This window comes from Mytilus californianus, unplaced genomic scaffold (assembly GCF_021869535.1).
Source record: "Mytilus californianus isolate M0D057914Y unplaced genomic scaffold, xbMytCali1.0.p SCAF_13, whole genome shotgun sequence".
Taxonomy (NCBI): Eukaryota; Metazoa; Mollusca; class Bivalvia; order Mytilida; family Mytilidae; genus Mytilus; species Mytilus californianus.
In genome coordinates, this window is record NW_026262615.1 from 14,274,168 (window position 1) to 14,288,328 (window position 14,161).

General features: G+C 31.7%; 1 protein-coding gene across 3 annotated transcripts in view; it reads left to right on the top strand.

The window, feature by feature from the left end:
• The first annotated feature begins 12,976 nt into the window (after positions 1-12,976).
• Positions 12,977-14,161, top strand: part of LOC127723222 (uncharacterized) — a 94,760-nt gene continuing 93,575 nt past the window's right edge. For 2 of the 3 annotated variants that reach the window (XM_052229782.1, XM_052229784.1), the window contains exon 1: positions 12,993-13,083. The gene's annotated coding sequence lies outside the window, so the exon portion shown is untranslated. Of the gene's footprint in view, positions 13,084-14,161 lie in introns of all 3 variants that reach the window. The other variant, XM_052229783.1, reaches the window with a different exon arrangement.

Sequence of the window (14,161 nt, forward strand, 5' to 3'; positions counted from 1 at the left end):
AGTTGAAGAAAAATACAAAATGTTTTTTTAAAAAGAAGTGTTTTCTTATTCAAAGAAAAATAATCTCAAAACTGAATTGTGACTTTTTGTCCTGTGACTTTTTTGTCCTACATTCCATCAAAAATACTAGAAATTTCAACCATTATTCAAATAACTTGAAAATAATGCTATTCATTTTTTTTTATCAAAATATATATAAAAATAGTATATAAAGCAACTTAATAAATGTTTACATCAACACTTTTGTTTTAAAAAACCAAGAATTTAATATAATAATAATAAAACTTTCATAGCAATCCTTAATAACCTTTTAAAAAAGGAAATGTATTCCAAAGTTGCAGTAGATATTTAATTTAATTTTAATTTAAAAAGTGTTGTCAAAATTAAAGACTTGGCATACAAGAAGCACTTTTACAAGGTTAAAATACCTTAGTACAAGTGTGTTTTACAGGTAAAAAGAAAACCCTATTTTTCTCACACTCGTGTATTACTTATCTATTGAATTCAAAAGGCCTTGTGATTTTTAAAGTTTTACAGGTGAGGATGTTGTAATTTTCAATGATGTTATTTAAAATTTATTACTTTCTGACCAGGTGTGATCTTTTTAATCAGTGTGCCCCAAGCAGGATGTATTACTTTATACCCTTAATTATAAGAACTTTTTTTATATCCCTTTTTATACGCCTGTTTACAGGACGTATTATGGTATAATGTTGTCCGTCTGTCCGCCGTCGTCAACATGTCGGACATTATCTCAAAAACGCTTTAACCAATTTGCATAAAACTTTAGTGAATTGTTTATATCTATTGACGTGAGCTTCCTTTCCTTTTTTATAAATTTTAGATTTTACCTTTCCGAGTTATGGGGTTTTATTCATTAAAAAAAGGGGGGATTTTCCAGTTTTCAGACAATAACTCAAGAATGCTTTCACCAACTTGCAAAAAAATTTGGTGAATTGTTTATATCTATTGACTTAGCTCCCTTTCGATTTTTATAAATTTTAGATTTTACGTTTCCGAGTTACAGGGTTTTATTCCTAAAAAAAGGGGGATTTTCCAGTTTCCAACAATAACTCAAAATGCTTTCAGTAGTCCTCATGAAACTTTGGTGAATTGTTAATATCTATTGATGTAGGCTCCCTTTAGAATTTTATAAATTTTAGATTTTACATTTCTGAGTTATGGGGGTTTTATTCGTTAAAAAAGGGGGGATTTTCCAGTTTTCGAACAATGACTCAAAAATGCTTTCAGCAATTATCATGAAACTTTGGTGAATTGTTTATATCTATTGATGTAAGCTCCCTTTTGATTTTCATAAATTTCTTATATGACATTGAGAAGTAATTGAACTTTATTCTTTGAAAATGTGACAGGCGTATCATGCGCTCATGGCGCAGCTGTTTATTAAAATATATATATTTCCCAAATTATAATAAGAATAGATATATTTCTGCTGAAAGGTTAAACAATGTCAGAGATTTTGTTGGCTGTTGTTGCCTCATTAAAAGGAGAGTTATATAACTATAGTTGTATGTAACCATGAAACCAAGGATTTGTATAGTCGTACTATACAAATCCTTGTTAAACCTATGTAGTTTTTATTTAGGAATTTAAGAAAATCAAGTTTTGTTTAAAAAAAACCCCACCTTTGGTCGAGTATGGTTCAGACTGAAAAAAATAGGTCAAGTATTGGTCAAGTACATCAGTACAGTCGAGTACAGATATAAGCCATTTCAGACTTTTACTGGTTTGCAGTGTTTGACATTTAACTTTCAGGTAAAAAAACTGATGTCATAGTATTCAAAATTATTTATGCAGTATCCTGGGATGTGTTGAACATCATATATAGTTTAGCTTTTCTGTTTAACCGCACTTAGTTTGTGTGCTTTCAAATGCTTGTATACATTGTTTTTTTAAACTCCCAGTCTTGAGCATACCTGAATACTATAACTTACAGTAATATTTTATAGAGCACATGTCTTGTTCACACGGGAACGTATATAATACATATAGTATAACTAGATTTTTAGAAATTTCAAGGAAACAGGTGTCAACTCCCTCAGGCAAAGTCACCTTAGAAGGATTTGTTTAGGTCCTTTTTGGTCATATTCTCTTCAACTGTTTTGGTACTTATACATCATTGGCTTTCAGATATTTGACTTTGATTGTTTGGGTTTTTAAGCAGTTAAGCTGCTTTATGCGAGCACCCTAGATTTGTGTTCTACCCAATAAATGCTGAAATATGTGCCATTGTTATTATCTGGCTGGCTATTATGTTATTTATAACTAATTGAACACTTTTTTCATACTTTTAATTCTGGAATACAAAAAATATGACCAGAAAAACCTTAAATGATCGTCGAACCACCCAAAAGTTTTGAAGTTGCACATAGGAAGTAGTGCTCAATAGAAATCCTTATGTAGTTTATTATCCCCTGTGCTTTTGGCCAAGATGTCAAAGAACAATTGCATGAATTATTTCATCGCCGAAAATCTCTAATTACAAGTCGTTTACAGTTGCCAAATGGCACAAAGCGCAGGAATATTGTATAACGGCTGTGACTAATATGACACGGAGTTGAAGTCTCAGTTGGCGGTAATTTTAACTTCGTCGACAAAACGTAAATCAAGGACGTTTTAAATTTGGTGATTGTTGATAATAATCATTTTGTTCAACCGCTAGCTTTATACCGAAAATCGCCAACATGTTATGTGTAAATCCGAGTAAATCGTATCTGACTGACAAAAACAACTTTGAAAAACAATGGATGCCATAAACCGGAAATGAAGACAATTATAATACCGGATCTAATTCCGGGAGCGGATAGGGTAATTCCGGGTTTGCCGATCAAATACAATAAAAATATAATAATTCCAGGCATGAGACAAAATACATCTATCATGATGAAATATAAACTCTAGAATTGAAAACCAAAGATAAATTGAAAAGAAAGAAAAAGCAGGAAATATTTTATACAGAAACTCAAAATTACTTTTAGTGCACAAATTTTCATGTCAAAAACCAATAAAATGTGACAGTATTTTCCTTATCATTAATAAATATTGATATTACATGTAGATGTTTTTATTGTTTAAACATATTACTACAATTCCATGAGGTAATTTCTTCTCAATTTTGAAGGGCCTATAAAAATCTGGAAGTTTCTTACTTTATTTTCACAGAGGAACTAGCTAATATAATATATAGTGCAACTAGATATGATACACTTAAACAGTTTTGAATTTGAACTGTTTAATATAATGGTATAATTAGTAATAAATAATCAATTGTTGAGACAACACACCCACCCACAGTGATACCCTCAGCCTCCCTCAGCCTTCCTAATACAAAAAAAAAAGATTATTTGAATTCATAAATTAATATACAAGACAATTACATTTATTATTAAACAAGTTAAACGACAGTGACACTGACAATGAAACAAGCTAACTTAACACCAAAAGCACATTAAAGTATCTTACTGAGTTATGAACTATTTCAAGTAAAAGCAGGACCTGGAATTTAGGTTGTGGACCTTTCAGTTTGGAGTGTCAAAGGTCCTGGACTGTCCAGTACCAAATGTAATTTTAACCCCTGCATTCACAGTAAAGCGATTTTGACGTGTATTGCAATTCCAAGTAGAATTTACTTTTGGACATTAAACGTTTCGAATGCGTATTAAACTAATTCAAATCAGTTAATAATGTGAATCGAATTCGAATTATGTGTGAACGCAGCATTGATATATCTAATAAATGAAGAATATTAAAAAAAGATGGACAAAATATTTGTATTAAATTTGTTGCAATTTTTGTCTTGCCTTGACAGAGTCGAAAAGTGAGACATATATATATATATATATAGGCATGCTGTTTTGGCGGAATCAACAATGTATTAGTTTGTGATTTTGTGATAAGGTCTGGTTTCTGGTAGGTCAATGACATTTTGTAAGTAGTTGTGTTAGCATAGGCACATCTCATTACCATAGAGAATATTTGGCCCCACCCCCTTAGTCATGGTCTATTGACTTTGAAACTTTGCATAGTTTACATGTATATGTTTGTGATTAGGTCCGTTTAGGGGGAACCACTAGTGGTAGGTCAATGATATTTGGTGTGCAGTTGTATAAACTTTTTCATTTCTAATTTCCATTGAGATTATTTGGCCCCGCCCCCTCAATCATGCTTTTTTTACTTGGAAACTTATGTTACTTTGAAATTTCATTTATTATTTTTCGATTAGGTTAGTATTAGGGAAACCAATAGTGGTAGGTCAATGATAATTGGCATGTAGGTGTAGAAGCATTAGTACGTCTCATTTCCATAGAGGATATTTGGTCCTCACCCCTCAGTCATATGCATGATCTATTGACTTTGAAACTTTTACTTAGTTTACATGAATGAGTTTGTGATTATTATGATTATGTCAGTTTAAAATTACCAGTAATCTTAAGTCAAAGCTATTTGATATGCGAACGTATTGGTATTCAAAAGTTTCATTTCCATGGATATTATATAACCCCACCCCCTCATTATGGTTCATTGACTTAGAAATTGAATTTGTGTTAAGGTTTGTTTAAAGGGAACGACTTATGAAAAGGCAATGGTATTTGGTTTGCAGTTGAACAAGCATTGGCACCTTTCATTTCCATAGAGATTGTTTAGCCTTGTACCTTCAATCATGGTTCATTGACTTTGAATATCACTTACATGTTAAAGTATTACTATTTTAAGTGTAACATTTGCATTATCAAAATAACAAATAGGCAAAACATTACGTTGTGTTAATAGCTTATTATAGATTAGACATGTGTAATTATTATAAAAATAAGATGTGGTATGATTGCCAATGAGACAACTATCCACCAAAATTCAAATGAAGTGGATGTAAGCAATTACAGGCAACCGTACAGCCTTCAAAAATATATGTTGCATCATTGCTAGGCCATTATAACAACATCAGCATTTCTTGAAACACTAGTATACAAGAAAATTACACCATTTCAGATAGTTTCAGGTATGATTTGATAATTGTGCATAGTGGCACCAGCTGATCCAACTAAAAGCGCTAATATGGCATATTCAAACTCTAGTACATAGTGGAATTAAACCATACATCACTGTTGGACACCATAATTGAAATTATTATTCTGAAAAGAATATTCCTCCATGCAGCCTGCAACAATTAGCAAAACCTATACTGCATAGTAAGATATAAACGACCACGAAATGACAAATGTAAAACAATAAAACTAAAGCAGCCTGATTTATGTACAAAACAATTATGAAAAATAAATATGATATACAGCAACAATCAACAATCACCAAATTACTGGGTCCTCACTATGGACAGGTACATACAGAATGTGGCGGGTTAAACATGTTAGCTGGCACAAAACTCTCCCCTAACATGGGACAGTGTATGTGCATAATCTCAGACATTAAATCTTTAAAAAATAAATTGGAAATAACTTTTGAAAGTGGTAGGATTGGATAGCAGAAACATTACGGTACAAACATTATTTGATACTTGAGAAATAGCTGAGATATATAGATTCTACCACTGCATCGAGTGTGATACGATATTTATCCACTCGAGACAGTTAAATTTTCAAATTTAAAACGCGAGGCTCGCCAAGCGTTTTAAATATTTCAAATTTAACTGTCGAGAGTGGATAAATATCGTATTACACGAGATTTGGTGGTGGAATCTGTTTCTCTAATGATTTTCAAACAATATGCAGGCAAACTTATTCCGTCTTTTCGAATGATCTGTAAAAAGATGTGTTCTTTCTATGTGACGTCATCAGGCATGGTCGCCTTTTTTCATGCCGTCACAATAGGAAATTCAGAGGAAAGCAAGTAAATTCGAGGTCATAATCGGATTTTAACCAATGAAGAACTGAGATCAAACGAACCACACGTTGATTAAATTTTTTTGTATACAATGGGTGCAGAAAGGGATAAATTGACGAAGAATTAGAGAAAAATATTTTCATCCATTCTTCCGCTATATTCATCTTAACTTCTGCCAAGTTTACCTTTGATTTTTTTAATTAACTGCCTATAGCGCCTTTGGTGCTTTGATTGGAAAATGACGCTATCAGCGGCATGTTTCCGATACCATTGACCAGAACTTACGGAAGTCGATTATTGCTTCCGCCTACCGCACTCGGTTTCATATTTACTATTTTACATACTAACTGGAATCTGCTTGTATTACGCTACACTCGAACAAAGTGTTGTAGTCGGACGGGAACCAATTTACATACTTTTTATTTACCAAAAAGATATCTTGACCTGTCCATATGTTTTTTGTTATTAAATGGTATTTGGAGCTATCCCTTTGTTATATTTTTCATATTTATTCGAGCTTTCACTTTTATGCACATGTCTTACAATATCGTAAACAATCGGTATGTATACATGATAAATATATCCGTTTTGTTATGGTGTTGGACTTTTTACCCTCCAATGATCAGCAATCGCTAGACAAAATAGTTCTCCTAAATAATGTCAGCCTTTCATGCCATTTCAACTTTACAATCATTAAAAAAAGTGAAAATCGGAATCATTTTGATATCCATTGGATAGAAACTGGTCTTTATCCAGATTTACGAAGTTTTTAAAAATCGGAAATTAATAATACGGTTATACCCACGCGGTGCGTATGAATCTTTGTTTACAAAACAGGATTTCGGAACGTCTCTAGTTTTTAGATCGTAAGTCACGATAAACTCAAACTGAAAGTAAACAGTTGTTTGTAAGACGCAGGTTTACTCACCATAAACAAGCTGAAACGTTCAGTATGGCATATATTTTAGGTTAAAGACGGTCCCATTCATTTAAAAAAGCATTTTGAAAGTAGACGATGGGATTATTTCAGGTTTGGGGAACGAGTAAATTATCACAAAGTTCGTTTCTTGACGACCTCATAATTTCATCATGTCGATGGAACAACTTGATTTTTACTGTTTACGGTCGTTTATTTTTAAACCCGAACCAGGCATATGCATTCTGTAATTGTGAAAATCTTCGTTCTTTGGTCAATTGGCTTATGTATAGTTGTATCAATTTCAACTCTTACATTTTTTTTTTTAAATATATTTGCATTACACATGCAATGGCATTACCTTTCCAATTACTATTTATGTGTTGTGTCTAAATTAAAGTTGTAACACTTTATAGTGACTGGAAAGGGTAGAAAAATTCTTCAGATGAGAAAAGGCTGAAGATACTTCAAACGGCACCGAATCATTAGATATTGCATCTTATTAAAAGAAACTGAGATTTGGATAGTTCCACTTCAAGGTAAAAATGTTTATCTCTTGTGAAATGAAATAAAAAAAATATTGTCACACTGTAGTTAATTAATAAAGATACTATTACGTGTATTTCTGTATTGGCCTTATTATTGGTTCTCGGCCAGCAGTCAAACGGCACCGAATCATTAGATATTGCATCTTATAAAAGGAAACTTATTATTGGTCCTCGGCCAGCAGTATTGGCCTTCCGCTTCGCCTCAGACCAATACACCCAAGACATGGACCAATAACAAGGCCAATACAGAAATACTTACGCAATGATATTATAGAATGACAGTATGGTTCAATAGCGGGAATCAGCCCCTCAACTACTTTTTACATAAATACTAACTTCTGGCTTCAACGATTTGTTCGTCTTGTCTGGAGATCTTGCTGTAGTTCCAGTTCAGCAAGCATTTTAGAGACGTATCCCGTCCATCCTCTTTTGACTTGTAATCCTGGATGATAGATTTTGCCGCTTGACATTGTATCCTTTCAAGCTTGTTTTTTTTGTGACCGTGTAGGGGTCCCATACTATGGCTCCATATTAAATTATAAGATCCATTCCTAAAGACCTAGATCATTGTTCTAATCTGACACAAATTTCAATAACTGGAATGCTACCCAAGCTGAATATATGGTGACCCACGAGAACAGCATTATCACTATTGAAATTGTGTTTAATACCATGATTGTTCAATGTCATTAACTTAAATGGAGACAGACATTTGACCTGAAAGACATGAAAGGTGGTGTGGGAGTGCAAAATCAAAAACTAACTGACTATGATATGTGGTTAAAGAATGAATATCAATTACATGGGTCAACATGGTCAAGGGCAGAGTTGTTATAAAATAACAATATGGCAGATAAGTGGTTTCAAGTTTCATATAAAGCGACCTGACTGACATGAAATAAAAAATCGAAGAAGTATCCCTATTTGTCTAATCTTCAAGGTGAAATAAAACTAGTAAAACAATATTATACTATTGTCTCAATATACAGAAATATAATTTGCTTCAAGTAACAGAAATAACTAGGTCACTAGTAACTTATTTAATGAGTATGTTGGGTATAAGAGCTTGCTAACAACAGGCTTCATTTCATAATCATTTGGTTTGAAAAAGATACTAGTAGTCTATATTCTTGATTTAGAAAAATGTAATTGCAAGAAAAAAATCACATTACTTAGAATACTTTAGATCATTCAGGTAGTCTTTATTTGTATGTACAAAAGAACAGCCAGTAGTCATTGGATATTGTAGATCATTCAAATAGTCTTGACCTTTTTATTAGTACAAAAGAACAGCCAGTATTCATTAGATATTGTAGATCATTCCGGTAGTCTTGACCTATTTATTTATACAAAAAAAAAAAGCCAGTAGTATAAATTGGATACTGTAGATCATTCAGGTAGTCTTGACCTATTCATTTGTACTGAAAAACACACACATATACGAATATCAATTATATGCTTACGAGACATGTTGCAATGTTAAACTTATTACGGTATGTGAAAATCAAGACTTGCATAAAAAATATCACAATATTAGAGACAGTGGCGTCATTTTTCCTTAGAGCTTTCAGCTTTTTGATTAATCTATAAATTGTCTCGAAATATAATAAAAATTATTTATATAAGGCTGAGAAACAGATAGAATAAGAGGCATTGACAAGCATCTCTTTCTTTTTTAGAGTTCAGGTAAGAGTTATATTTCTATACAATTTATGGTTATTCTTTTGATTCTGCAACTCGTATAATTGACAACAAATACAATATCTACAACAATGTTAATAACGTCGAAATCATCTGATGACTCCTAATCGGAGTAACAACTCTTGCAATGATTTTTAACAAATTGCAATTTTCACTTGCGATCTCAAAAAGGAAAATCACAAAAATACCGATCTCCGAGGAAAATTTAAAATGGAAAGTGTTACGGCCAGATTCATCTTTAAATTGTAGCCAACAAAAGACACAAATCAATAATAAAAATTAACAAGATTTATTATACACAAGTTTACAAGAAGTATTACACAAATAGAAATGTCAACTTAACTGTCAACATATATGTCCGATCTTTTGTCTTTTCTTTATCCGGAAATTCTTCTCGGGAATCCAAACAGAATATAACGTTCAATAGGCCACAATCTAGTATGAGGTTGTTCGTAAATAAAAGTGTCATCTCAACAACTGCAGAGAACTTCTGAGAATCCCATGTCTAAGTCTGAAAGTTTAACTTTAGTGTCTGTATATATATAGTTGTTACGGAAATTTCTAGGACACTGTAGAAGATAAACTCTTAGAAAACTGTAGAACGGAAATTTCTAGAATATGATAGACGTTGGAATTACATATTGTAGATTATGATCATTCCAGAACTATTATGTAAGTCAAAATAGAAAGTTATAATCATTCCATCAGTATTGTTCTAGTGATTTATAAATTGCACTGTTATAAGAATATTTTGTAAACAACTATAGGGACAGACAAAACAAATTAGGCCAAGATAAATAAATATTATAATTACAATATTATAACAAAAGTCCCTAATCAAATGACAGAATCAAAAGCTCAAAAAAAAACCCACATCAAACGAATGAATAACTGTCATTTTCCTGACTTAGTACAGTCATTTTCTTATGTAGGCAAGGGAGGTAAATTCTCCCCCTTTGAGTTATTGTGTTTGACTGAAACTGTTAAACTTTTGATTTTTTTTCAGATAATTCATTGGTAATATGAATGAGCAGACAGAAACAGTTAAAAGTTAAATTGAAACAAACTTGAAAATTGAGATTTACAAGTCATTTGATTTGTCTTTGACTTTGCGAAGACTTCTAAGTAAAAAGCCATTTGCATCAAGGATATGACATTTTCCCTTGCTTTAACTTGAATGCTCCCGGAAAGCTGTGTATTTGAAAATAAGTTGTTAGTCTTGAAAAATATACTGCTCACAAAGGAAAACATAAATCTAAAAGTTGGCACAGTTTTCCTTGTCAGTTGTTTGAGCTCTCAAGAGCCTCCCATTTTACTGCATGAACTTGTAATTTTATATGTTGGTTTTGCAAACTTTTAGCTATAAAACCAGGTTTAATCCACCATTTTCTACATAAGAAAATGCATGTACCAAGGCAGGAATATAACAGTTTTTATCCATTCGTTTGATGTGTTTGAGGTTTTGATTTTGCCATTTAATTTGACTAGGGACTTTCCGTTTTGAATTTTCCTCGGAGTTGCATTGGGTATTTTTGTTTTTTAATTTTTTTGGTATCGGGCGTACCTAACGGAATCTACACAAGAAACTTGTGTTGTACGCACAGTGATCATTTCATTGTTTGTAACATTGATGTGTTTTTTCACAAAAAAAATATGTTACAACAGAGTTATGACGATTGATGCCGACACTACGTAAGTTTTACGGTCACCAATCATGAATAGGAAAATTAAACGATGCGGTTCTGTGTCTCAAATCACCATGGATATGTGTTCTTGGTCGTAGATCTTTAGATTACAGAAAAGTCGTCTGACCGGATTATGTCCAAATTTTATTGAGCAATTATGACTTTGCTAACCTTATATCGTGCTTTAATGAGAGAGGTAGTCATGTATTTCCTAACCATTGTAGTGATACTGGCTATCTATGATCGAAGTTATCTTGATCGATCTGTCGATCTGTGTCAAAAAGTGTTGTGGTAATCAAATGAACAATATCTTCTTTTAAAATTGCTGTTTGATCGTATATACCTTTTTGAAACCTGTATTATATTAAATACTATGAAGCGTTTTTTATAAACGTCGATCCATATCAAGTTGTACAATTTACAGGTACAATGTGACATTGAATATGTTTAATTATAGGAGACACTGAGGGTTTTCTCCCACTGGCATGCACGATTAACTTGTTTCTCGTTTTCCAATTGACTTGGTGGTGCTTAATCGGTTCGTTAATCACATATCCGACCATCTATATACAGTTGTTTTGGGATAAACTCTCAATCAGTGTCTAGCTATGGTCATCGATCCAGCTTGAATATGTAAACACTTTGTGCATTTGCAATGTAAAACGTGTGACATAGTCGTTTATTTTCTTGTAAAACCGAGTTTAAAAAACGTGACAAAAACATGTCACATTATTTTAAAGATGTGTGCACCTTTGATTTATCATGTTTAAAATAACAAGCTTTTGTAGATTGTAATGAATTGATACTATATAAATAACGGAACTTAAAAATGAAAAAAATATGACAAGTCAGTGTTTTTGTTTTTGAGATGTAATCAATTGAAAATTTGGCGAGGAAAGATTCTCTCTAGATTGTCCAGACATTCAACATTGGCACATTTTTTCTTTAAAAAAATATGAAAAATAACAAGAATTGTGTGACATTTTCAAAAATAACGATTTTAACTTTGTGTTTTAAAGTTATGAAACGAAAAATAGGGGTAAGCGACCAAAATTCATATTAGCACTACATGGATAAAACTAGAGGATTCGGAATATCTGACAAAAAGTGAAAAACAAGGGAAGCGAACTTCCTGAATAATTAAAAAAAAAAAAAACAAACAAAAAACATTAAAGGGGGGGAGTAATATTTAGATTTTACTTCAAGATTATTGATTTTATTTTGTTTTAAATAGCGTGAAGAGTTTTCTGTAAAAACATTGTCCTCTGCTAAATGCATATAAAATGTTAGGGGAAAAAGGTTAAATTTGTTGTTTTTCATATATAATAACGTTTTTATGAAGCACATTTTATATTCATCTCACAATTGGAAAGGTTTGATTGATGATCAGAAATCAATAACAACGATTGTAACGACAATCATCCTTATCGCTACCGTCTTAAAATAGACTTTCACTAATTTTTTAGCTATTTTCACATTTCTTGAGCAGTGTGAGAAAAATATTTCTCATCACTAGTAAAATATCTGTATTCAGCAAATGATTGGTCGAAATTTAATTATGACGTTAAATTTTCTTGATTTCTTCTGAATTTGCTATTGTGACGTCCTAAACAAAGGCAACAATGCCTGATGACGTCACATAAAAAGAACACAACTTTCTAAAAATCTTTGAAAAGGAAGGATAAACATCATTAAAGAAACAGATTCCACCACTATAACTCGTGTATTTACGATATTTATCCACTCTCAACAGTTAAATTTAAATTATTTAAAAAGCTCGGCAAGCCTCGCGCTTTAAACTTTAAAATTTAACTGTCTCGAGTGGAGAAATATCGTAACACACTTGTTGCAGTGATGGGATCTTTATGTATTTATGCAATTTAAAATGTAAGCTCCGTCCGATTAGTTAAAAAAAATGTTATCACTTTGATTTGTCTCAATCAAAGCGAAATCGATTTGACCATCGATACACTACTGTAGCCTTTGTTTTATCTAGATTACTGCAGATTTAAGAAACATTTGGTTTCTTCAAATTTGTATTTGATTTGGCCTTCCAACAGTCTTTACTTAAATTGCAGTGCCACTGATGAGTCTTATGTAGATTAGATCGGCAACTAGCATGATACTGACAAGTTTTTCTACGTGTGGATTATTTTGAGCTACTCTCAAATTTAAACTACTCTCCGTGTAACGGAAATTTAAATTTAATCTAAAAATATTAATTTAAATTATCTTACCTGTTCACCTACTAAAATTTACACTTGCGCTTTAAACATTTCCGGTTATTTGATATCTTGGTAGCTTGGTGACAAATTTGATAATCATTATAATGTCTAAGATGTGTATACAAATACAAAGTGAACATTCATAAAATCAGGTAATGTGTCCATGATGTTTTGCCTAATTGTACCGAAAAAAACAGTTGATCAAAAATTTATGATTATATTTTTACTTTCGGTTTAAGAAATTACAACTAATGCATAATGCAATAGAAATTGTGTGAAAATATGCAGTCAAGCTTATACAGTTTCGTGTTTTAAATTGTCTTTTGATTAACAACAAGTGCTGATACATATCAGTGTGGAGAGTAATTGTTTGGTATGATTCATGGTACTTTGTGACTTTCATACTGAAGTTTGCACGATATGTATGATAAGAAAAGTATTTTGTATATATTTGTCTATTTTTTTTTAGATATTTTTCATTTGAATTTTTGTGCTTATCTACAGTGTTTATTTAGTTTGGTGTTCACCACATTAGTAGCAATAGTGCATACTTTGGTTTAAATGTGTTTTTTCTAATTGGGTTAACCGAAGAAGATGGAGTCGAATTGATGGCAATGCCTTACACAATAATCCACTCTTGTTTAATTTTAGTGCCATCTTTGAACATGTTTTGTGCCTAGACCCTCAAGGCTTGGTAGACAATATGTAAATGGTATTTCAAAAAGATACTTTTACTTAATTTGAAATGAAAAAGGTACTGCAGAATTTATTTTATAGTTCAAGTTAAAAGAATGGCAGATCTAGTTTTTTATGAAAAATCGATTTATAACATACTAAAACGTATATCCCAAAGCGAATTATTATTTCACTATTTGACTTTCATTAATGATTGAAAAAAAATATTTAAAGAGGCACTAGCTACGAGTTATACAACAAAAAAATATTTTTTTTTATGTATAACTCGTAGCTAGTGCCCTTTTGTTCACCGATTTGATTCAAATTCTCATATTTGATTTATATACTAAAACGTATATCCAAAAGCGAATTATTATTTCACTATTTGACTTCATATTTAAAGGGGCACTAGCTACGAATTATACAACAAAAAATTCATAAACAACCTCAGATACATTTCTTAGTCTGCTAAGCCTTGTGAGTTTCGTCGCTTAACATGAATATAAAATAATGATCATTTGTACTTGGCTCTTTTCAATAGGTATGCAATTCATT